The sequence below is a fragment of the Chelonia mydas genome, chromosome 3, assembly GCF_015237465.2.
Source record: "Chelonia mydas isolate rCheMyd1 chromosome 3, rCheMyd1.pri.v2, whole genome shotgun sequence".
Taxonomy (NCBI): Eukaryota; Metazoa; Chordata; order Testudines; family Cheloniidae; genus Chelonia; species Chelonia mydas.
The window spans coordinates 128350683-128377351 of record NC_057851.1 but is presented as its reverse complement, the minus strand read 5'-3'; the positions used below and the strand labels follow the sequence as shown (position 1 = coordinate 128377351).

The following is a 26669-nucleotide window of genomic DNA, read 5'->3' as shown; positions in this document are numbered from 1 at the left end:
TGTCATAAGTGACTTAGGAGCACAAGTCCCTTTGAAAGTTACTTAAGTCATTTTAAAAATCCAGCCCATCAAAAGAAGGTCAGAGAGACGTTAATAAGGGTACGCCTTCTCTACAGAGAGAGCCTGGACTAGCTGAGCATGAGTGGAATGTCTCCCTGAAAAGCCCTACTTCTGCCAGACCTATGTAACTACACCCCCAATGGTGCTGTACTAACCCTTGTGCGGGGATTGATATTCCTTGGTTCTTAGTGATGCATTGAACTAGGCCACTGCGTGAATTCATTTTAGGATGTTCACACTCTCTCACCTAGCATGGAGCTGCTGTCTGAAGCAGTGACATGAGAACAATACTTCATGTGAATAACTCCACGTGGAGCTACTCATTATTAATGCAGACAGTTCTGAAGGTGAAAGCAAACTGCATTTGATAACAAGAACTTTTAATGAGAGTGTCATTAAGAAATTCAGTCTGCAAACTAAATAATGTATCATAGCGTACTTCTTTGGATGGCATCTCTGTGGAAATGCAGCAGAAATGGAGTGGGCAAACATGGGGTTAAAACACTGAGCCAGTGTAGGTGATCAAGTATACATCTACACAGATGATAAATTCCACTGCTGGCCCTGGTCAGCTGACTTGGGCTCAGGCTCTGGGTTGAAAAACTGCTGTGTAGACATTCAGGCTCGATGCTGGATCCAGAGCGTGTGAAGGAAGAGGGTCCTAATTCTAAATTTCTAACAATTTTTTTGTGTGGGATAGCTTGATGATTCTTTCTAGGACTGTGAAAATAAATTCTCATGGTACTCTTTCCCCTGTTATTGCTTTCTCATTACTTTGTTGTATATATTGTTGTAACACTACTACTGATTTGCCTACTTGTACCTTTAATAACCTTTCCAGGTGCATCCTTAATCTCCAAGAGTGGGGGGGATCTATTGCAACCTACTTCTGTAGAAGAGAAAAATATTTACACATTATCTTGTTCTCAAAAGTTTTAGTAGTTCTAGTGCATATCATAACCCACCTTCCCTGCAGAATGAGGCTCTGAAATGTCTATTTGTTTTGAAAGGAACTGATGGTTTGGGAAATTATTGGCCTTTATGGTACATGCCACCTGCTGGTGAGATGGTTTAATGCTTAGCGTTTTAAACTTAGACAGTCCATCCCAGTCACAGGAAGAAAACTCAAACCCAAGACTGGGGAATCTATTATAACTACTAATGTTGGACAAAACTATAGAAACAGAATTCTTTAGCTGTGTTTCAGATTCAATATGGCATAGAAAACAAAAGCTTTGGGGAAATAATTGCAGTTCTCATTTTTACTATTAATTCATTCATTGCGATAATATGGATTCATTGAGGAATCATGCTGAGTAAATGAGAAAACGTATTTGGAAAAATGTTTTCTGATGCCTAGTGTTACCTTTAGATTTATTTTGAAACTCACAAACAAGTATGTTCGGAGCTCATTGGAATAATATGTGATGTGATATGAACATAACTTGCAGTTTCTGTAGGGTCTTGGACAACAAGTGAGGATGTTCAATTAGGGTGTAAACTCCACAGGGTAGGGACTTTTTGTCTGTAACCTGTAGTTACTTCTGTGGCACAATGTTATTCCTAAACTATTTGCATATTGAAATGTAATGGGTTGCCTTTTGGTGAATGTACTTTTTTTTAAAAAAAAAATGAGTGACCCTTTCCCCTCATTATAACTATTGGAGAGCCACAGCATTGTCTCAGAATTACGGACATGTTAAAATCAGCAGCAGATTTTCTTCAGATACACATGTGCAGAGATTCTCATCTAAAGATGGAAGGAAAATAATTGGATATGGCACACTGCAAAGCAAAATGTTATCATTGCTAATTATTATGATTTAAATCTGTGTATTTTATTTCAGACAGTAAGTCTGTAAAAGTCTGCTGAATACTACTCATTTATTATCAGAACAGCAAATGAATCTCGGTAGTAACAGAAATTTTTGTTCCATAGTAAATAGACAGGGATGGCAAAGTCTTGTTCATGCCTTAAGTGATATTTGATGGCATACTTCCAATGCCAATTTCTTTTTCCTTCTATGCATAGTTCACATCCCCTGTTCCCCATATTAATCTGTTGTGTGTGCCTTTGGGGACATTTCTGGTTTAGATGGCTAGCTGGTTTATTTAAAAATTTCTCTTCCACAGTCCATATCTCTGCTTATGAAAGCACACGTTTCTTATGTAATGCTAAATATCTAATTGAAATCCTTCTGCAGTAATGGTAGGGTTAAGAATTTGAAGCTGAATTTCTGCCTAGCTAGGTCTTTGCAGAAAAAGAGAACAGAAAAGAGCACATCTGTCACATTCAGAAGAGGAAGCAAAATGAGGCTGATCTCCTAACCAGAAAGTAGGTTTTAATTTCAAACTGTTCTATGGAAGGTTTTCCTGAATCCATCTTGCCTACCAATAAAGAAAAAAAGGAATGTGGGAAAGCAAAGTTGGTCATAATTATCATGAACCAGGGATAGGCTGACTTGTATCAGGAGATGGTGGAGGGCTTAAAGTGTGTATCTACTCTCACAAGTGTTACACTCCAAAGTAACTCTGAAAAATGGTACACCCTGACTAAGATCTGTTGTCTGTATACATTCAATCATATCTGCTTGTTTCACTGACAAAAATAAATTTTTACTACCTTCATTCCTTGAGAACCAACACAGGTTTGGGCGAGTGGATTGGATTCTTGTCATATAAGCTATTCAACAAAACTGTTGTATTCCAATTGAGTGTAACCTGTGCAAACCTCAGGGCAGACTGTTAAAAAGCAGGGCAGACACTGCCAGTTTGGGGTATGTTCTAGAATTAGATTTCAGTAAAAATGTGAACTCCTGAAGCACTATAACAGTCTTACCATGGAGTTATCTTATCTTTGAAAACTCACGGTGATCGAGGGAGATCTCGGATGATTGGAAAAAGGCTAATGTAGTGCCCATCTTTAAAAAAGGGAAGGAGGAGGATCTGGGGAACTACGGCCAGTCAGCCTCACCTCAGACTCCTGGAAAAATCATGGAGCAGTTCCTCAAGGAATCAATTCTGAAGCACTTAGAGGAGAGGAAAGTGATCAGGAATAGTTAGCATAGATTCACCAAGGGCAAATCATACCTGACTAACCTAATTGCCTTCTATGACAAGATAACTGGCTCTGTGGATGAGGGGGAAAGCAGTGAATGTATTATTCCTTGACTTTAGCAAAGCTTTTGATATGGTCTCCCACAGTATTCTTGCCAGCAAGTTAAAGTAGTATGAGCTGGATAAATGGACTATAAGGTGGATAGAAAGCTTGCTAAATCATTGGGCTCAACAGGTAGTGATCAATGGCTCTGTCTAGTTGGCAACTGGTATCAAGCCGAGTGCCCCAAGGGTTGGTCCTGTGGCCGGTTTTGGTCCAATATCTTCATTAACGATCTGGAGGATGGCGTGGATTGCACCTTCAGCAAGTTTGCAGATGGCACTAAACTGGGAGGAGTGGTAGATATGCTGGAGGGTAGGGATAGGATGCAGAGGAACCTAGACAAATTAGAGGATTGGGCCAAAAGAAATCTAATGAGGTTCAACAAGGACAAGTGCAGAGTCCTGCACTTAGGATGGAAGAATCCCATGCACTGCTAAAGACTAGGAACCGAATGGCTAAACAGCAGTTCTGCAGAAAGGGACCTAGGGGTTACGGTGGGCGAGAAACTGTACATGAGTCAACAGTGTGCCCTTGTTGCCAAGAAGGCTAACGGCATTTTGGGTTGTATAAGCAGGAGCATTGCCTGCAGGTCGAGGGACGTGATCATTCCCCTCTATTCGGCATTGGTGAGGCCTCATCTGGAGTACTGTGTCCAGTTTTGGGCCCCACACTATAAGAAGGATGTGGAAAAATTGGAAAGAGTCCAGCGGAGGGCAACAAAAATGATAAGGGGACTGGAGCACATGATTTATGAGGAGAGGCTGAGGGAACTGGGATTATTTAGTCTGCAGAAGAGAAGAATGAGGGGCATTTGATAGTTGCTTTCAACTATCTGAAAGGGGGTTCCAAAGAGGATGGATCTAGACTGTTCTCAGTGGTACCAGATGTTAGAACGAGGAGTAATGGTCTCAAGTTGCAGTGGGGGAGGTTTAGATTGGATATTAGGAAAAACTTTTTCACTAGGAGGGTGGTGAAGCATTGGAATGGGTTACCTAGGAAGGTGGTGGAATTTCCTTCCTTAGAGGTTTTTAAGGTCAGGATTGACAATGCCCTTGCTGGGATGGTTTAGTTGGGGATTGGTCCTACTTTGAGGAGGGGGTTGGACTAGATGACCTCCTGAGGTCCCTTCCAACCCTGATATTCTATGATTCACAGACAGTCCCCTTTGGCATTCCACTCTTATCTTCCCACCCAGACAGGATGTACTTAGTGACAGTCGGTTACCATACACCAAAGATCACACAAAATTCAGGTTGTTTCCAGTCACTTATCCCAGGTCAATTTGTACCTCACATCTCATACCAAAGACACCACTTGTAGCCAGTCCTATAGTAAACCAACTAAGGATTTACTAACTAGGAAAAAGGAAATGAGTTATCTACAGGTTAAAGCAGGCAAACATATATACATGAATGATTTAGAGTTGTAGTCATCTGTCAGCACTGAATGTCTTTTAGGGTTAACCCAGGTTGACACTGGGAATCTCTGCTTCTGTTTCCTAGCTCCAGCCCTGTGAGAGTCCAAACAGCAAAGAGATGACCGATTTTTCTTGTTCACTATCTTTGTCCTTCCTCCATAATTCAAGCTGATGGAATGAGCTCTTTTGCACGTAGTCTCTTCATGATGTGTGAAGGGGCAATTAACAGTCTTTGTATCCTGATGTCCCACAATGGCCCATTTAGTTTTGATAGTCTTCTTAATGAGCAGGCGATGATCCCTTCTGACAGTTTGACAGTTTCGGGGCAAACATTTTTACAGCTATAAAACAAAAACTTAACTTTATCACATGCTATAAAGTAATACTTATGTGAGATTAATGCATACAGCAATTTACAAGCATTTCATAAGTCTAAACACATTGTTTTAGAGTAGCAGCTGTGTTAGTCTGTATCAGCAAAAAGAACAGGAGTACTTGTGGCACCTTAGAGACTAACAAATTTATTTAAGTTCAGTAACCATCTTAACCATACTAACTCACAGGTGAGCGGGACTGGTTTTCAGCAATGCATTTGTCAGTGCTTGGCTGAGGCCTAAAGCCTTGGGAAGAGCTGGCACCTGGTCTGCCAAGTATGTCACCATTGTCTTAAATTCCGCCATCAGTTGCACAAGTGCAGCTTCACTAAAGAGCAGAATTTGAAGTAGGAGTTGCACAGATTTAATTAGGAACAGCATTTGGCCTGTTGTATCTTCATCAGCACCAGCGATAAATAAGCCATCTCTTCACCTCTAATGTGAGATGAATGAGGACAGGAGAAAGCAATCATTGAATTGGTCACTGTTAGCAGAGATACTGGACAAATTAAGTATACTGAGAAGTACATAGTGATATCCAAATATATCTTGTACTGAATGTGACAGATGCAAGTTTCCTGCAGTGTCCTGGACAAATCTTATTGAATTAAGTTTATGTATCATTGTGGGCTGGGGATTGTATGTAATTCCATGCTCGAGGGAGACTACAGCCCTCCAGGAATGAAGAACAGCGCATTCTGTGGATAAACATGTATAAACAAAACTGTAAAGGAAATAATAGCTCTTAATTTAGTTCAGATAATTAGGGTGAGCCTCTTTAACTGTGTAGAAAGGTAACAAAAACAGACCTGTAATCCTGTTCCCAGTTTTTAAGAACCGATTATCCTATCGTATCAAATCAAAACTGTAATTTATATTCACATTTTTTCATCAGGCTACAAATTTTCTCATTTAAAGACACCCCTTCCCAAGAAAAAGTCCAAAGTTATGGCCCACATAGGGGATTGCATATTAGTCCTCCCAGTATATACTCTATGGGCTAGATCAGTGGTGAGCAACCTGCGGCACGTGGGCTGCACATGGCCCATCAGGGTAATCTGTTGGCGGGCCGTGAGACAGTTTCTTTACGTTGTGCGTCTGCAGGTACGGCTGCCCACAGCTCCCAGTGGCTGCGGTTCGCCATTCCTGGCCAATGGGAGATGCTGTGGGAAGCAGCAGTCAGCATGTCCCCACCACAGTAAAACAGGGTTATACCCTCCAGTTCCTTTCTACCCCCCCTTCCCACTTGCTTTCCCCATCCCTCTTCAGGGACCCCTCTCACAAAAGTTTCCATGTGAAGGAGGTAAAGGGATTACTACAGCTGGGTGCGGTAGAAGAAGTTCCTCTGAAGTACAGGAACAAGGGGTTCTATTCCTGGTACTTTTTAATCCCAAGGCCAAGGGTGGTCTTCGGCCCATCCTGGACCTCCGAGACCTCAACAAGTACCTAAAGAAGTTAAAGTTCCACATGGTTTCCCTGGCTTCTGTTATCCCCTCCCTGATTCCAGGAGACTGGTATGCTGTCCCCAACTTGAAGGACGCATACTTCCATGTAGCGATCTTTCAAGGGCACAGACGCTTCCTCTGGTTTACGGTGGGGCCCCACCACTACCAGTTCGGTCCTTTGTGGTCCTCCTGTTTTGCTTGGGGACAGCACAGAGAGTGTTTACCAAGTGCATGTCGGTGGTATAGGCTTACCTCAGGTGCCGGGGTATTCAGATCTACCTGTACCTCGACGACTGGCTTGTCAAGGGCAGCTGCAGGTCTCAAGTCCAAAGGGATTTTGCGGTGTTTCAGGCCACTTGCTGCTCTCTGGCCTTACTGGTAAATGACAAAAAATTGACGTTAGTGCAAGTGCAGAGGATAGAGTTCATCGAAGTGGTCCTCGACTCGACCTGCAGCAAGACTTTCCTGCTGCTGGAAAGGTTCCAAACATTGATGAACCTCATCGTGAAGTCTGTGCGTTCCCTTTGACTACACCCAGGCTCCTCCTGGGTCACATGGCAGCGTGCACTTATGTGGTCCACCATGCCAGGCTCCGAATGCAGCCCCTGCAACAATGGCTGTGGACGGTCTATTCCCAGTCCAGAGACCCTCTGGAAAAGACTGTTTATTCCCCAGGCGATACTTACATCGTTGCAATTGTGGACCCGACCGCGGGACAGTCCTGGAGGACGTTTCATTCGAGAACCTCCCTCACTCCATCGAGTTGGTGTCGAGCGCCTCGGACCGTGGCTGGGGTGTGCATCTCGGTGACCTCCAGATACAGGGGATGTGGTCCCCGGAGGAGGCGAAGTTGCACATAAACGGCAAAGAGCTCTGAGCAGTCCGGCTGGCATGCAGAGTCTTCCTGCCCCACCTGTCGAGCAAGGTGGTACGAGTCCTGATGGACAACGTAGCCTCCATGTTCTACATCAACAGGCAAGGGGGAGCGCGGTTGTCGACTCTGTCAAGAGGCACTCTGTCTATGGGACTTCTGCATCAGCCATGAAATCCACCTGGAAGCTTGTCATGTTCCCGGTGTCAAGAATATGCTGGTGGACGAACTCAGCAGGGACTTCTCCTCTCACCACAAGTGGTCGCTCTATCCAGATGTAGCCTGCATGACCTTCCAAAGGTGGCCCCTTATACTGCTGGCACTAATCCAGAGGGCTCCAGAGTTGGTCCCCTGCGGATACTGGTGAGGGGAAAAAATTCCAGCACCGGTGCATGTGGCGAGCACACACACTTAATATGGAATGGACATGAAAAACACAGCTTGAACACCAGTTACGGAAAAGGTAACTGTCTTTTACCATACATACATTTTATCCTATTGAAAAGCAACGTGGACTGATGTCAGAATCAGTGGGCATGCAAGGATTCTCAAACTTTTTAGTAGTTTGGGCGACACTGTAGTAGAGTGTGTCCCACTAACCAAGTCTCCTGTCAAGCAACAATCATATAACCTCTATGTGGCAGCTTCAGCAATTAGTGAAATGGAAAAATATTAAGAAACAAAATTTTAACTCCTTGCTGAGATTTAATAACTGGAAGCAAGAATTGGTACTAACCCCATATGACCATTCCACTTTCCATGGACAACAGGGGTTTGAGAGTGGAATTGTCTGTCAAGCATTAGAATGATGCAAGCAGTAATTGTGGTTTCACTTGTATTGCATTTGTGACTTGAGACCTGAACCCATGTCAATGGAATGAAAGTTTTTCCCCTCACTGATGCATTGTCTTTTGTATGCTTAAATTGAAATGTACTTTTCACCTTATAATAAAAAAACAAATTCTATTGTAGGTTGGTTAATTTTGCTTTTTTCCTATTACAGTTGGAATCATTTCAGTTCATTAGCTAAATACTAAATTACACAACCACCTAAATATTTTATAATCTTCCATATAAATATTGGTTTTATTTTTTTCAAACAACCTAGAGCTTCAGCACATACTTAAATTTAATTAGTAGATTCCATGTTCTTTCTGTAGGACTGTTTGATATTTTTAACTATTCTATGTGTAGATAATTAGACTAAGCCCAACACTCACGATGCTGCGTTCTATTTTAGGACATGTGAATAACTTGTTTCCTTTTCTTGATGAGTTGGGGGGGGGGGGGTTGTCTTTTTCATTAGTCCGTTAAGAACGTGGCATGGTTAACTGCTTGGTCTTCTTAAATTAGAAAAAAAATGCCTAAGAGCAGGCCTGACCTAGCCTTGGCCACGTTTTGTCTAGGGCTCTTGTGTTGGCAAGAGAATATTACGTAGCTCCATTACCAGGGGAAATTTGTTATAATTATGTGTGTTAAATACTGTTCTGTTCTGGACTCCTTGGGCATAATCTCCACTCTTTTTTGTTTTCTTTAGAAATAGAATAGTCACTTAGGTATTAAGGATATTCATGAGTTTTGCATGTTCACAGTTTGTACATGGCAGCTCTCATGAGGGAACACTCATGTGAGCCGAAGTACTCTTCTGTCCTGTTGAGAGGAGGTTGTGCGTTCCTCCACTGTTGTCTGCTCCAATTAATGGTTATTTGTGTTGACTGTGTAATAGTACATCTATATAATATGGTACAGTTTTTATCTATAAAAATACATAAAAATATAAGTATAGGTAACTAGTTTAAGGCATAACGCCGGATAGCTGTTCGGGTTAAAAGGGGCTTACATATCAAATTCTAATGGAAAGTTGGTATAAGTTAGTTAGTGTGTGTTCTAGAGTGAAATTTTTCTGGAGGAGAAAAAATGTGGTTGGTATTCAGTAATATAGTCCACCCCTCCAAAAATCTCACACACAGAAAGCAGTAAATTAAACTGGAACATGGAAACGGTTACTGCTGTTTTATTGCTTCATATGCTGACTTCTGAGTTGACTGTATGTGCTGTTCTAAAAATATTTTCTCTTGGTGTCAACTTGCTGTTTTTAAGCATTTGCTTAATGAGTCAACTGCCTGCACTGCTGTATTTTTAATTGGAAATTGTCAGGTACCACCTCTTTCTCTTGCTTACTCTTTTTTTTGCCACTGGCATCAGTTTCCACTTGCTTGCTTTACTGTGAATACCATCAAGGATTTCTGCCTCATTTAGTAACTTCTACCCGAGATCTGCAGTTCCATCTGTAAGACATTCATTAACATTTTTCAGCATCAGCACCTTCACATCCTTTCATTTTTTCTTTTCATTGAATTGATATCCGAGGCACTGCAAGTTTCACACTGCTCTGCTTGTAAGATTGGGGAAGATAGGGACCCCCTCTTGTTTCCCTGCAGTGGTGCGCCAATCTGTTTGGTATTTCAGTCAGTAGTATTAGTTTCACTAATATTGCCCTTGATATTCTGATCTTCCTTCCTGTGCTCCTCTGAGCATCAGCAGCCAGGAGCTGGGAAGGATGTAGAGAGATGCAGTGGGCAGGAAATGGTCATTTATGCTGTGGCAGAGGAATCCCTTAATGCCACAGGAGTACTGTGTCTGCAGGTTCTTTGCAACCCCTGCTTCCTGAATGTTTTCTGCTCCAGCTCCAAATGGACCTTTTTCATCATTAGGAATAACTGATGTGGCAGGCTGGTAAATTGTGGGAAAGCGATCTTTTTCAAATTAGTTATGCTGAATGGCTTGTTGCATAATGAGGCTCCAGAATGTTATGCACAAGCCACCTGGGCCTGATCCCCCCCCCCCCCCCCGCTCTCCTGAACAACATCCCTCCTGAAGTCTGACCCTCCCCCCCCCCCCCCCCCCCAGTTCCACTCACTATACTACAAACTACAGGTAATGGTAGAGCTAGGAATAGGACTCTGGTTCCCAGTCTTGTACTTTATTTATTAGATGATGGAAGTCTGTGTATCAGCTACACTTTAATAGATGAACAGTGTCTATTACTTGTCTTCTATGAAACCTTTGAGTAAGCAGGCCAGTTCTATGTGTATTATACCCTTCATCCACAGTGAACCTGTTCGCTGAATTTAGCAAAAATCTCTGGCTGACTGCACAACTGACTTAAAACATGATAGTAAAAAACTATCCTTTGACACTTTTGCTTCCCTATTGGCAAGGCAGCTTTTGAATATGTTCCTCCATTTGCAGTGGATTGTGATAGAAATGGCTGCAGCATGGATCTAGTCTGGTAAGCTGTGCAAGAGATTTAAAATTAGGAGCTTTTTCATTCTAATTCCAATTTTGATGCTGACTTCCTATGTGGCCTTAATCTTGTTTTTGGTTGGGATTTTTTTGGGTGTTCTTCTGTGAAATGGAGATCACATCACCTAATTATCTACTACTTAAGGTGACTGTGAGTGCTAAATATCCAATGCTTGTATAGTGCTTTGAAGACATAAAAGAACTATAAATATTAACCAAATATTGTTAATAGATTAAAGAAGGGATCGTTAGGTCACAATGTGATCACCTGTATAACAGAGATTATGAGACTTCCCTGGGATTAATTCTTGTTTGAACTAGAGCAGGCATTCTCAAACTTCATTGCACCGCAATCCCCTTTTGACAACAAAAATTACTACACAACCCCTCTCGAAAGCTTATGCTCAAATAAATTTGTTAGTCTCTAAGGTGCCACAAGTACTCCTTTTCTTTTTGCGAATACAGACTAACACGGCTGCTACTCTGAAACCCCAGGAGGGGGTGACCAAAGCCTGAGCACACCTGAGCCCCGCTGCCCCAGGCCGCGGGGGCCAAAGTCAAAGCCCAAGGGCTTCAGCCCCAGGATGGGGACTGTAACCTGAGCCTCACCACCCAGAGCTGAAGCCATTGGGCTTTGGCTTTGGCCCTGGGCAGCAAGGCTCGGGATTCGATTCCAGGTCCCAGCAAGTCTAACACCAGTCCAGGCAACCCCATTAAAATGGGGTTGGGACCCGCTTTGGGGTCCGTACCCATAGTTTGAGAACCCCTGAAGGCCTATATTTTAGAAAAACATCCAATCTTGATTTAAAAATTGCCAGTGGTGGAGAATCCGCCTCAACCTTTGGTAATTGTTCCAATGGTTAATTACTCTCACTTATTAAAAATTTACACCTTATTTCCAGTCTGAATTTATGTAATTTCAGCTTCCAGAAGTTGTATCTTTTTATACATTTGTCTGCTAGATCAAAGAGCCATTTATGAGATTTTTGTTTGTTTGTTCCCCATCTAGGTACTTGTAAACTCCTTAACTTTCCCTTTGTTAAGCTAAATAGATAGACTTAAGGAGCACAGTCACTATGACTTGTTTTCCAATCTTTTAATCATTCTTGGGGGTTGTATCCTGAACCCTTTCCAATTCATCAGCATCTTTCTTGAATTGTGGCTACTAGAACTGGACACAGTATTCCAGTAGTAGTTGTGCTGGTACCAAATATAGAGGTAATATAACCTCCCTACTCCTACTTGGTAATCTCCTATTTATATATTCAAGGGTTGCAATTAGCCCTTATAGTCAGTGTCACAGTGAGAGCTCATGTTTAGCCAAGTATCCACCATGACCCCCCAAGTCCTTTACAGGGTTGCTGCTTCCCTGTAAGTATGGCTTACATTTTTTGTTCCTAGATATGACTTTATGCATATTGTTTGCTTGTGCTCAGCTTACCAGGAGATCTAGATCACTCTGTTAGTGACATGTCCTCTTCCTTATTTACTCCACCCCAAACTTTGTCATCTGCAAATTATTACTGAAGAAACCGCTAATGCAGTAAAAGGAACTCTGATTTCTTGATGATCTTTATAGGTCTTTTTTGTAATTTAATAGTTTATTTTACAGTACCCAGGAGTGTGGGCAGTGTCTTGCAACACAAATAAAAAGGCATGGTGCTGGCCCCAAGGTTCTTAAACTGATATTTTACATAAAGGGTGTAGCAAGACAATTAGGGAACGGGGCGGGGGGGGGGGGGGGAGGGAGAGAGGGGGTTATCAACAATAAGATTGATCCTACTAATACAAGAGAACAACTTGGAGTAAAATTACTCTTTTTTGTTTTTTAAATAAAATGAATTCTTGTAGGTGTCAGGCTAATTATGGGTCTTGAGGGGTTTTAATAAGAGGGCCAATTTAGGAGGGGCTTGCTGTGCCTATGATGCCGAATAGAAGAAGGCATGGAGGTATTTTTTAGGTAGCCTAGATATGAAGTTTGTCTGCTTCGCTATCTATCTTAGTGCTTACGGTTTTTATCACCAGAACACCTCACAACATTAGTGTATTTTTATTTTCACAATATTATCTTCATTTTACAGATGGTAAATTTAGGCACAGAGTAGTATAAGGTGCAATCTAGGTATTGAACCCAGGTCTCCTAAGTCCCTGACTAGTAGTCTATCCACTAGAAAAAAAAAAAAAGTGGTTTCAGTCCCTCCTCTCACATCTTGATTACGTTTTTAGCTGTGTGGACAAAACAAAATAAACAGATCAGAGAAGTGTTGTGGAGGAAGAAGTGACAGGATCTGGACGTGATCCATATGTGAGGAAGAAGGAGGGAATGAACAGAACTTCCATAATAGGAAAGGTGGTGGTGTGTTAAACAGTGACAGAGATGAGTGGTGAGGATTCCGGAGGAAAGATAAGAAATTGGAAGCTGAATTATCATAGTTTCTTATTATCTATTGTTGTGGATGGTAAGGAGACCCAAGCCGAAATGATGGGCAAATCTTTTCCATTGATTCTTTGGCATCCAACTGATGCATTCAATATGAGGCACAATTCCTCTACCCTCTGCGCCTCCTTGATCAAATGGGAAAGTAATCTTTAACTTGTATTTCCATAATTAAATTAAGCACAATAAAACCATGCAACTTGGCAAAAAAAGTTTCTACATTCAAAATGTGCTAAAAGTACCCCATGGGTAGAGGCACGTTGCATTTGAGCGCACAGAAGTTTAATTGCTGTGTGGCTAAAGGGCAATCACTTTATGTTGTTTCTTTCAGTCTGCTCCAGGTTGTTTCACTAACCAATATATTGTGCACTACATATTATGTCAGTTTCACTATTTATGGAGTGTACTTCATTATCTAAAATATAGAAAGGACTCATAAAAATTATTGCTAGTTCAGCAGATTCTATAGACAACCAAACTCAGCAACCAATTGTGCAAACAAAAACTAAATGGTTGTCAGTTTTTAACATACAACTACATGTACAGCATAATCATCTAATCATTTTCAAATTCAAATTCAAAATCAACTAATCATTTTCAATTAGCAAATTCTTACTACTTTTATAAGTAGCCAGACTTCAGTGATATGATTTACTTGGCCAGCTCACTGATCATGTAACGTATGTCAGTTCAGCTTTGCAAGAATGCATTGCTTCCCTGGGGAAAATGGGCATGGTATGTCTTATGGTGACTTAATGAAAAATCAAAGCACAAATAGCAATAGGTTGCAGTTTAAAAGATGATCTGAAGAGACTCTTGTAAATGATCAGGCATATATGTCATGTTGTAGTATATGTACAGTAACTCAAATGTGCATGGAAATCATGCAAAGTGAAATACACATGGACAATCAAATACTACGAATTCAAAAATATACATAAGCAAATAAACTGTCAATTATTTAGGGAAGAGATTTTTAAAAAATATAATGACTTGAATTTTGTTAAATGAAAAATGCTTTAATTAAGATTACTTGATTTAGTGATTTTTGTAATAGGGTTAACTTTCAAGATCTTTTTTAACAGAGGTAAACATATTACAGAATAACTTTTATTTTAGTTGCACTTTCCTTTTTATTACAAACATATAGAAGTATTTTTTTTCCTCTAATTCTGGGCAATGGAGAATTGCAAGGTTCTGATAATGATCTTACATCATGATAAAAGGTTACATAAATGTATCTTGGGATTTTGCAAACTCCGTTTAAGTAACTGCCTAGCATGAAGTGACCAACTGATGTTAGCACATCATAGGATCTGCGTGGGTGGGTAAGGTTATTAATCATTTTAGTGGTGGAACAGTTTAGGACGATACACCAAGAGAAATCTCTAAATGGAAATTTCAAGGTGGGTTTTAGTTATACTGTGTCTGACTTTGCAAGATGGAATTTGGCCTGTAGGGTTGCCAACTGTCTAATCACACAAACCCAAACACCCTTGCCCTGCTTTGGAACTGCGGCCAATGGTAGCTGTGGGGGCGGTATTGTGGGAGTGGCATGGGACCAGGGCAGGCAGGAAGCCTGCCTTAGCCCCACTGCGCCGCTGACCAGAAGCCACTCAAGGTAAGCACCTCCTGGCCAGAGCCTGCACCCCCTCCTACACCCCTACCCCAGCCCAAAGCCCCCTCCTGCACTCAAACTCCTTCCCAGAGCCCGCACCCCAACCCCCTGCCCCAGCTGTGAGTCCCCTCTAGCACCCAGACTCCCTCCCAGAGCTTGACCCTGCACCCCCTCCTGCACTCCCTCCTGCACCCCAACCCCCTTCCCCAGCCCAGTGAAAGTGAGTGAAGGCGGGGGAGAGCAAGTGAGTGGGGGGGGGGGGGGGATGGAGGGAGTGGGGCGGGGGCAGGGTAAGGGTGTTTGGGTTTGTGTGATTAGACAGTTGGCAACCCAGTTGGCCTGGATATTGGAACTGACACAACTACTAAAGTGCCATAAGATTTTTAGTGACCACATGTGGTCTGGATGTTGGTTTTATATCAGATACATTGTCCCCTAATGCTATGCAGAGGCACTGATTTTATTAACAAAAGGAAGAAACTCTTAAATATTCTTAATTGTCTATATCATACCCAAAACAAAGTGCTTTACAAACAGACACTGTTTCTGTCCTGGGGAGCTTACACTTTAAAACCTTAGGGCATATCTACACTATAGCCCTAAGTCAACCTGTGTTCGGTCAACTTAGAGCCACCGCAGTAATTCCTGCGGTGGCTGTGATGTCCTCACCAGGAGCGCTTCCACCAACTGAAAAGTGGTGGGTGAGGGGAGGCTGAAAGCCAGGGCTCTGAGCTCTGTGCAGCTCCCCACCGGGAGCCCAACTGCCCCCCGGGCTCTTGGCTCCCTGCTACCAGTTGGGAGAGGGGAGCAGCCACCCAAGCTTCTCACCTCATCCCTCCCAGCCTGGAGATGAGGGGAAGGGGCAGACATCCAGGCTTCTTGTGTCCCTGAGCACGGAGCCTCTGGGCAGCATCCCGGCTGGGAGTGGGGAGCCGTTGGCAGCCAGCCTGTAAATTGATAAGAGAGCCAACAGCCAATGTAAGTAACTACACCAACATAAGTGCTCTGCCTCTCGCGGAGGTGTAGTTACTTCGTTGGTGTGGTAGGCACTTACATCAGTGGGACAAGGCTGCAGTGTGTACACTGACATAATTAGCAAAAAGAAAAGGAGTACTTGTGGCACCTTAGAGACTAACCAATTTATTTGAGCATAAGCTTTCGTGAGCTACAGCTCACTTCATCGGATGCATACTATGGAAACTGCAGAAGACATTATATACACAGAGACCATGAAACAATACCTCCTCTCACTCCACTCTCCTGCTGGTAATAGCTTATCTAAAGTGATCATCAAGTTGGGCCATTTCCAGCACAAATCCAGGTTTTCTCACCCTCCGCCCCCCCCCCCCCCAAACTCACTCTCCTGCTGGTAATAGCCTATCCAAAGTGACCACTCTCCTTACAACGTGCATGAAAATCAAGGTGGGCCATTTCCAGCACAAATACAGGTTTTCTCACCCCCCCCCCCCCCAAAAAAAAAAAAAAACACACACACAAACTCACTCTCCTGCTGGTAATAGCTTATCCAAAGTGACCACTCTCCCTACAATGTGCATGATAATGTCTTCTGCAGTTTCCACAGTATGCATCCGATGAAGTGAGCTGTAGCTCACAAAAGCTCATGCTCAAATAAATTGGTTAGTCTCTAAGGTGCCACAAGTACTCCTTTTCTTTTTGCGAATACAGACTAACACGGCTGTTACTCTGAAACCTGACATAATTAGGTTGATGTAAGCTACCTTATGTCGTCCTAACTGTAGTGTAGACTAGGCCATAGTCCTGAAACTGCCTTTGGATAGGCACAGGAGTAGTTGCCAGGTGTCCAGTTTTTGACTAGAAAGCCTGATCGAAAAGGACTGTGGCGGCTCCAGTCAGCACTGCTGACCAGGCTGTTAAAAGTCCAATCGGCAGCGCAGTGGGGCTCCACATGGCTCCTGGAAGCAGCAGTATATCCCACTCCTCCGGCCCCTATGCATAGGGGTGGCCGGGGGCTCCGCACGCTGCCCCCGTCCCAAGCGCTGGCTCTGCAGTTCCCATTGGCTGGGAACCGCAGCCAATGGGAACTAGCTGCAGGGGCAGCACCTGCGGATGGGGCAGTGCGCAGAGCCACCTGGCCATACCTCTGTGTAGGAGCCAGAGCCGGAAGATGCTGCTGCTGCTTCTGGGAGCTGCTTGAGGTAAGCAGCTCCCACCTGGAGCCTGCATCCCAATCTCCCCCCCCCCCCCCGCATCCCAATCCCCTGTCCCCTCCCCTCCAAACTCCTCGATTCCAGCCTGGAACATACTCCTGTACCCCAGAGCCCTCACACACCCCCAACCCCCACCGCACTCCAACCACCTGCCTCAGCCCAGAGCCCCCTTCAGCACTCCGAACCCTTGAGCCCCAGCCTGGATCCCCCTCCTGCACCCCAAATCCATCATCCCTGGCCCTACACCAGAGCCCTCACCCCCACCCCCCCAACCCTCTGCCCCAGCCCAATGAAAATGAGCGAATGAGTGAGCGTGGGGTGAGTGAGCGACAGGGGGAAGGGGGTGGAGTGAGCAGGGGCGGGGCCTCCGAAGGGGTGGGGAAGGGGCCTCAGAGGTGGAGCTGGGCAAGTGTTCAGTTTCGTGTGACTAGAAAGTTGGCAACCCTACACAGGAGTCTACCTGCTGGAGGCAGTTGCAGAATTGGGAACTAAAGAGGCAATTAGTGCACAAATGTTGGGGTCTGAGAATAGATGCAATAAAAGTGACTGATCAGATGGTGTTCTGCACTTGTCTTGTGATTCCATATTTTTTACTCCATTTTTCTTTTCTCTTTCTCTTCCCTTTTTGTCTCAGTTGGCCAATAAAATAGGAAAACTTGTTGGTCTTATGTATGGTATGGTTGCTGTATACTTCTGTTTTGCTTCACACTGAAGCATACTGCTAGTTCCTTAATTCTGTTGCACTGTTGTTCTTGGTCTTTGCTTTGGAAAGAAGCAGCATGTTTTTTCTCTGAAACTAAACTTGAAGAATTACAATAGATGCCTTGTATAAAACACCTGCACAGTAGGAAATGAAACAAAACTTTCTAGCTCTCACTGCTGCTTGCTATTGCCTTTCCTGCCAATAAACAAAAGCAATCCGTTAACAGTGTGGAAATAGATTGTTTACAGGATGTTTTCTGTATGAAAGGAAGGAAAAGTGCCTTTTACAGAGATCAGCCCATTGTGTTCGGGATATTGCAAGTTAAATGAAGCTTACCTTTCTGAGGGGAAATTAGCAGCGAAATACATGTAATCATTTCAGCCCTGACTTTGAGAGATGTACTGAGCAACCCATGTTAACTGTTGAAATCAAAGGAGTTGTTGGGTATTCAGCCCCTGTCAGGATCTGTCCCCAACCACTACATTTGTGTTTTAAAAACTTGATTAGCTGTAGATAGTGCATTTTTAAAATAAAAACTAGGAATTTGTAGAGCATGAGTATCTCAATACTTTATGTAATAGTAAAACCACCTTGAAAATGTGTCTTCTTGTCTCAGATTGCTTTGCAGGGCCTGCTTTCCAGCTGGCAACCTTTGAAATATAGTCTCCTTCACTACAGGAAAAAAAGCCATAGTCAGATATTCCCCAAATAATGGCTTAAAGTACATGGAGTATGCTTTCCTTAGTTTGTCATGACTCATAAAATATATTAAATGTGATTCTGGTTAGAAATGTGCTAGTAATTCTTCATCCGTGAGTTTGTCAATGTTCAATTTACAAGTTAAACCATGTTTTTGTATTTTTCCTCACAGCCAACTGAATAACTTAAATCTATCATTAATCATTTGATTTTCATTCTATCTCTTTTGTATCCTCCGTAGCACCCGCCATCATTATCACCAGCAAAGATTGTGGACTTATTAGCTTTGAATTCTGATGATGAAGCAATATGCATTGTAAAGTAAGCAGACTTTCTTGAAGATACATTAATTTGGAATGGCAGACAGTAATAAAAAGTTCAAACAGTAAAATAAGCAGGTATAACACAGGCATGCATGGAGTAGACATAGTCCTTGACAAGGTGAAATTTTTAGTTAAGCATTTTTCTACCATAATATTTTAAAGTGGAAATCTATTGTAATAATTCTACTTTTTATGTCCATTCTTCTACTCCATGTCTTATTAAACGTCCAAGGCATTTAATAGTCGTACATAGGAAATACACCAAAAAATATAATTCGAATTATGGCAGTGAAGACACTAAAGAGCAGCTTGCTTAAAATATAGCTAAAAGCCAGAAATGCTTAAATTCTAGCATAAGGCTACCAAAATATAAATTGGACTATATTTTACGAAGCAATGTATCATGGTAAGAATGAGTCCCTTTCCCCACACGATGGTTCCAGTGCTCTGGACAGAAATCCTAACTCCCGAGTATTTCTACCCAAACCAGTGAAAAGGGACAAAAGTGGTGGGGGCTGGGTTTTTGATTTTGGAAACTGAAACTGTGCAGTCTCCTGACATGTTTGATGAACGGACCCCAGTGGTGCTGTTGCTAAAACTTTATGCCTCTTAATTCCCCCATTAAAGTTATTCTAGACTTTTATATAAAGGGCATTTTCTTAAGGTCTGAAAAGGTAGGAGTTTGTTTTGTTCAAATCTCAACCTATATGCCATGCACCCTATCCTCTTATGTGTTGTTCTTTTGTTGAATCCTGCTGTTTCTCACTTTGTAGTTGTGGTTCTACAGCAAGTATGTTTAACGCAACCTGGGGATCCAGGATGTTCTGCTACAAACAGTCTTAAAATTACTTTCAAGAAGTCATCCAGCCATGTTTTCTGCCTAGTTTCTAACTCTCTAGGCCTTTCTCAGGGTTTTCCCCTAGGCTTTGTCTACACTGGCAAGTGAAAGAGACAACTTCCGTCATTGAGGTGTTAAAAAAACACCCCTCCGAAACACACAAGTTTTGTCGACGACAAGCGCTGGTGTGAACAGCGCTTTGTCGACAGGTGTCCGACCATGTTATCTCTGCTCGTTGGGGGTGAAAGTTTTTTGTCGGCAGGAGAGAGCTCTCCTGCTGACAAAAGGCAGCTCCACTCTGCGCCTTGTAGTGGCACGGCTGTAGCAGAACAGCCGTGTTGCGAAAAGCTGTTTAGTATAGACATAGCCTAAGATGGGAAGTTTTAAGCAAGTGAGGGTTCTTTTATTTCATTTGTAGATGTTTATCAACATTCTGAGTAAGGGATTCTGTAGACCAGTCCTAAAATGGTTGTGGAACAATAAGCTTCATCTAAAGTAGTTAATTCCTTTTCTTTTCAGTCAAACTCTTTCTCAGGAAGTATTTCTGGATGAGTTTTAGATAAAAATATTCTAACCTGTGGAGAAAGTGTAAGGATTGTCTTCTGGTTGACAGTCTTATAAAAAGCTACATAATCTTCTAAATACTACTTCGCCAGATTGATTGATGCCATTTTCTAGCACATAAATCAGCAATCTAGGAGCCCCCTTTGAGATTTGGGGCACATTCTAGAAGTATGCACTGCATGGAAAAAATTCACCATATCATGTGGGAAGGAGGAAACTTGCTAGCCTGAAACATTTAGAAATCAATGAGTCAGGGCTAAAAAAAAAAAAAAAAAGATATTGGCTTGAAAATCATACAATTAAAATAAAAAAGGATTCTATCTTAGCCTTCTGGCATCTGAGCCTTTAGAGTAAATTCAGGTCATGTTTTCATGCTTTTTCTCCACAACTATGAGGGCTAGGGACTTACCCAAAACAACAACAAAAAAAGGCAAAAGCTGAGATTCTCATGTAATCACATGCCTCTAAGATCTGGGGCTTTCAGAGAAACATCAAGCACTGCAAGACTTATGATACAATTGTGAGAGTTTGCAACACTGCTTTGTGGTCATCTATGCTTTCTTTTTTAAGCATTGCAAAATTGTGTTGCTATGTTGTTTTGGAAACAAATTTTTAGTAACATTTTTTAAACTGCTCCCAATGTATTTTAAGATGAAGATTTGTATTAAATAATATATTTGTATACTGTATGTATAGAGATAAAGCTGTTTCTTCTGGGAAAATAACTTTTGAATTCAAAGCTAATTGAACAGAGTTTATAATATCTTTTTAGTCTCAGGTTAATTCTATTTTGAGAGGTTTCAGAGTGGTAGCCATGTTAGTCTGCGTCAGCAAAAACAACGAGGAGCCCTTGTGACACCTTAGAGACTAACGAATGTATTTGGGCATAATTTTTTGTGGGCTAGAACCCACTTCATCAGATGCATGGAGTGGAAAATACAGTAGCAGGGGTGTGTGTATGTGTACACACACACATAGTACATGAAAAGATGGGAGTTGGCTTACCAAGTGGGGGGTCAATCTCCCCCCACTTGGTAAGGCAACGCCCATCTTTTCATGTACTGTGTGTGTGTGTGTGTGTGTGTGTGTGTGTGTGTGTGTGTATACACACACACCTGCTACTGTATTTTCCACTCCATGCATATGATGAAGTGGATTCTAGCCCACAAAAAATTATGCCCAAATACATTCGTTAGTCTCTAAGGTGCCACAAGGAGTCCTTGTTCTATTTTGAGAGGGTTTCTCAGTGGTCTTTTTTTGTTTTTGTTTGACTCACGCTGACGTTTTCTTTATTTGTAATGACTCTATTTACACATGTGTTCACTTTTGTTACTCTCCCTATATAGTGATTGGGTGATGGTCACTGCTTGCTATTTCCCATGAATTGTAATTTCTGGGAACAGTGAATTGTATTGCGGAATTAGTTTTCTTCCCTCTGATTTTGATTTCTCTTACCAGTTAGGACAGATCCTCCCTATGCTTATCACATGTTCTATGTATACTTAGCTTATTCTTTATTTAAATTGGGACAACAAGTTACATATGTTACACTGCTATTAATACCATGCTTTTATGTATATGTGTATGTTCAGTTTACACTGTAATAATCTAGTTTTGAAAGTATTTGACTGGAGTGTGTGTAATTGGTATAGCAAACACAGTAGCAGGGAATTCTGAGGAATTTTGCCGCCGTTCTGCTGGACTGGACAGAAATACCCATGAGTTTAGACTTCAGTCCAGAGAAGTGGATTCATTCTGTGAGCAAATTACAGATGAGAACTAATTTTGACAGTCAGTCCTACTTTTTCCTATATAGTCTGATATATACCAGCGTTGTTTAAAACTTGGCAACATCTATTTTTCATGTACTTTTACTCTATACACATTTTTTGGACAAAGTTACTCTTTTTAACATACTTCTCATGGTCTTTCTTCCATGCTTCTGCATGTTAATAGAACGCCAACAGATCCCGGTAATCAGCGAGCGGGATTGAACCTAGGACTTCTGAAGTTTTAGTGTATGAGCCTCTACTGCATGAGTTAAAATCCACATGGCTATTAGCCAAGACGGTAGCAGACTCATAAATCTCTAGATGGTCTAGATGCCACTAGAAGGAGACAGACTACTACACCAAACAGGCATGGGTTACATTAGAATTTATCAGAGATTCTAAAAAACGAACAAACAGAAAACTACCTGCTTTTGATCCTCAAACTTCATTTAGGTGTAGTCTACATTAAAACATTTGCCATCAAGGGAAAGGGGTGTGCTTTTTTTTTTTCCTGTAAGGTCAAGGGTTTTACTTTTGCATTATTCCTTTGTCACAAAATCCCCAGTGTAGACACAGTTAAGCTGACAAAAAGTACTTTTGCCAGTATAGCTGAGTGGTTTTTTTTTTTTTTTTTTTCACCCAACTGGTATAAGCTATAAGGGAAAAAACACTTTTTTGATGGCATAAAACTGTCTATACTAGGAGGGTTTTGCTGGAATAGCTATTCTGGCAAACTTTTAAGTGTAAACTATGCTTTAGGGAAAAGGCAACTGGAGACTGCCACTGACCCTCAGATGGTATTTTGTTCTTCCTAGTATATACATACAACTACTGTCTGCCATATGTAAATGCAGTAGACTTCTGATTAGGAGGCTTTATGTACCCTGCTTGGATGGATTTTTAGTAAATAAGACATTTAATTATGTTCACTATTCTATAAAATATGTCAGTGGTGTTTCTTTTAATCCTGCACTAATAATTTAGTATAGGCAACCGCATCTGTTCCTGCTGTGTTTTCAACTATATAGGTGTAAAACTGCATGTAAAAGTATTTTTTAATATCTAGGGAGCACATTAAATGTCTGTATTGCAATTCTGTTAATACAGATATAGATTAGAAAGGGTCCAGCCACCTTTTAGGGAATGTTAGTTTGTATTCTACATCTGTGTTGATCAGCTAGACAGACCTATGTAAAATTTTCTTCTTCTAGCTGCTTTCATATAGAATATTCATTGCTAGTACTGTACGTCTAGGCACTGGAATGTACAGAATGTGGATTTTCTTCATTAATATCTCAAATTGCTTTTTGGCTCCAGGAATCAAAGTTAAATACCTCAAAATTTTGTAAGCAGGAATAATTACCACATATTTTAACATATTAATTACACCCAAGAGGTTGTAGCCATAAATTATATAGGATATGAAACGGTTGTACTGATTTCTCACCGTTCAGTGCTATATTTCCATATTTGTGTATGTAGATTATTGTTCTATGTTAAATAGTTAGACAGCGGTTCTCAAACTGTGGGTCAGGACTCCAAAGTGGGTCATGACCCTGTTTTAATGGAGTTGCCAAGGCTAGCGTTAGATTTCGGGCCCAGGTCTGAAGCTGAAGCCCGAGCACCACTGCTCCGAGCTCAGGTTAGAGACCCCGCCCTCCGCCTGGGGCTGAAGCCCCTGGGCTTTGGCTTTGGCCTGCCCCCGCCCGGGTGGCAGGGCTTGGGTGGGCCCAGTCTCTGGTCCCCCCTCCTGGGTCATGCAGCAATTTTTGTTGTCAGCAGGGGGTCGTGGTTCAATAAAGTTTGAGAACCCCTGGTTTAAGATAGAAAATACTGATTTTTATGTATGCCTGCTATTGATGATATACATGTTTAGGGAACCTTCATATTTAAAATAAGGATTTCTCATTTGACTTCCAGGCTCCTCTTCATTGTTCCCAGTATCTGTAAACAGGGAAGTGAGAAGGCATACTTTTGGAACCCTTATAACCAAAGGTAAGCATACCTGTTAATCTGTTGAGGGTAGTGATTTCACAACCAGGCTATCTAAATGAATGATGTAGCATGCTTCAATCTAATTTTAAATTTGTTTGGAAAACCCTTAGTCGCCTTTTAAAAATATATTCATCACCTTTTAAAGCTAAAGTCTCCACAAAAGAAAAATGGATGCACACATGCATCTGCATTTGTGCATGCAAATACAAATTTGTGCATGCAAGTAACCAACTTGGATGTGCAAATAGATTTGGTGTTTTTTTTTTTGCACTTGGAACCTGAGGCTGTAGTTTTGGAAAGTTTGGCCATTGGTCTAATTTTTGACTTACTAAGCTATAAACAGAAGTTTGTTTTGAGTTATAAAATTTGTTGGTAGATTCTTTAATTCTCTTCCCTGTTAAGTAAAGAAGACAGCTATAAAATTAAATGAATGATTAAAAGTTTTTTGTTGTGTTTTTGTTTTGTTACTCAAGAAGTTAAAACCATTCTTGGGCTAGTCTTTAAACTGTCATCATTTGATTAGGTAAGGCTTAATATATAGTTTTATCATACTCTAAAAGTGACTGCTTAAAAAAAATTGAAATATCCTGAAATTATTCTCACTCGATGACTTTCTTATGAGATGTACTTGGTTTTGCAAATAAAAATGGTTTTCTAACAGCCAGCACTGAGGACTCGGTTGGATTTTGAAAGTTAAGCTGGGTTCTTTTCTTTTCATGTATCATTGCTAGAAATGGCCTCAGTGACACCTGTGCAGTGTCATTGTTTTCTGCAGAATCACACTAATGTACCGGGAGCTTAGTAAACAATCCTGTTTATGCCTCAGAGAGAACAATCCAGCTCTGGCTTTCTTAGTATTACCAGATTTGGATTCTGAGTACTAATGGGGTAGTAAGTAGTGGAAACATACTTTACATATTACCATTAGTTGATAAGACATTCAGAATACACAAGGAACTGATCTGTGGAGTAAAAGTACTGTTTGCAGAATAGTCAGTAATGGGCTGTCAGTGCTTTCATAAGGGGCTCCTACAAAAAAATTTCCTTGTGATTAAACCCTGTGGGGGGGGCGGGGGGGGGCACTTGTAGGGAGGAAAGAGGAAAGACTGTGAAATCTAATAATTTTTCTTCCTGTCTAAACAAAAACTCTCAAAAACATAGCCAATGAGGGAGGACGTGACACTGGGCGAACTTATATTAAGCAGCAGCACTTGTTATAAAAATTTCTGAAAAATATATTTGGAGTATTGATAGTTATATAATAGTGTTCATTTTGGGGATTGCTGGTGTTTTCCACAGGGATTTTGTTACTTTACTCCAATATTCTGATCAACTCAAAGGCAAAAAAAATCCAGAAGTATTTTTGAGCCACAGGGATAAATCCTCTCAAGTAGAGATGACTTAACAGTAAGCAGGGAAGGTGTGAACCCCAAAGGAGACAAGGAAATCATCTTAACTTTCCATTCTACTCGGTGGAAGAGATTTAAGAAAGGGTCCCTGGGAGCTCCCTTCAGTACATCACTCATGGTAACCTTGTAGAGTAGAACCATACTTTATATAAAGAATCAGAAATACCAGTCTTCAAAATTCATTTCACATGGCCAGATCCTGCAAGGTTCAAGCCCCCTCTGCTCATTGATGTCAATGGCTTTTTTAATTTTCAGCTAACAAATTGGAGAGCCACTATTTTCATTTGAATGCCAAAAACAATCTTGTATGGCCCAGTGCTTCCTTTGTTAGGAGCTAACTGTTGAAGTAGTGCTGATGCTAATGATAGACCATGAACAAGGAAATGCTTCTTTGCTAACTGGAAAAGAAGAAAAGTGGTAAGGAAGATGCTTCATTTTCAAGCTTCAAAGAGGGTATTACAAATATGAGGATATTACAAAAGAAGATGACATAATGTTTTGCGTGAGTGTGATACAGCCATATCTATGTCTATCTCAGAGTCCTTTGCATTTCTTCAATTTTGTCAAACTAGAATTTTCTCCTATTTATTTTAATCTTAATATTATTATTCTTTGTCTTTCATATGATGTTAGGGTTGCCAACTTTCTGACTGCAGAAAACTGAACACCCTTGCCCCACCCCTTCTCTGAGGCCCCACCCCTGCTCACTGCACGCCCCCTCCGTTGCTCGCTTTTTCCCCTTTTACTTACTCACTCATTTTCACCCGGCTGGGGAAGAGGGTTGGGGTATGGGAGGAAGCGAGGGCTCCGGCTGGGGGAGCAGGATCTGGGGTGGGGCTGGGGATGACGGGTTTGGGGTGCAGGTAGGGGCTCCAGGCTGGGGCAGGGGATTGGGGTATGGGAGGGGGTACAGGCTCTGGGCTGGAGTTGTGGGTTCCAGGGTGGGACCAAAATGAGGGGTTCAGGGTGTGGGAGGGGGCTCTCAGCTGGGGTAAGAGGTTGGGGTACAGGAAGGAGTTTGGGTGTGGGAGAGGATTCCGAGCTCGGGTGGTGGTTTGGGGAGTGGGAGAGGGTTTGGGGTGTGGGCTCTGGGCAGTGCTTACCTCAGGCAGCTCCTGGAAGTGGCTAGCATGTCCCTCTGGCTCCTAGGTGGAGGGGCAACCAGAGGGCTCCAGACACTGCCCCCATCCACAGGTGGCACCCCCAAAGCTCCCACTGGTTGTGGTTCTTGGCCAATGAGAGCTGCAGATCCAGCACTCGGGGCAGGGGCAATGCGCAGAGCCTTCCTGGCCACCCCTGCACCTAGGAGCTGAAAAGTGGATGCCTGGCAACCCAATATGATGTACTTTTAAACTTGAGTGCTTAAGATTTGATATAACAAACAGTTGCTTCTAACTACTGTTTTCTTAATGCTGAACAACTCTGACTGAAGTTTTGATGGGTGTGGTTAAAACACCAAATGGAATCATTTGATTGTGTAACTACAGGC

General features: G+C 42.0%; 1 protein-coding gene across 3 annotated transcripts in view; it reads left to right on the top strand.

Annotated features, from left to right (window-relative positions):
* SIPA1L2 (signal induced proliferation associated 1 like 2) overlaps window positions 1-26669 on the top strand; it is a 235821-nt gene that overhangs the window by 32321 nt on the left and 176831 nt on the right. For all 3 annotated transcript variants that reach the window (XM_043543298.1, XM_043543299.1, XM_043543300.1), the window contains exons 2-3: window positions 18521-18600; window positions 23697-23771. The gene's annotated coding sequence lies outside the window, so the exon portion shown is untranslated. The remainder of the gene's footprint in view (window positions 1-18520; window positions 18601-23696; window positions 23772-26669) is intronic.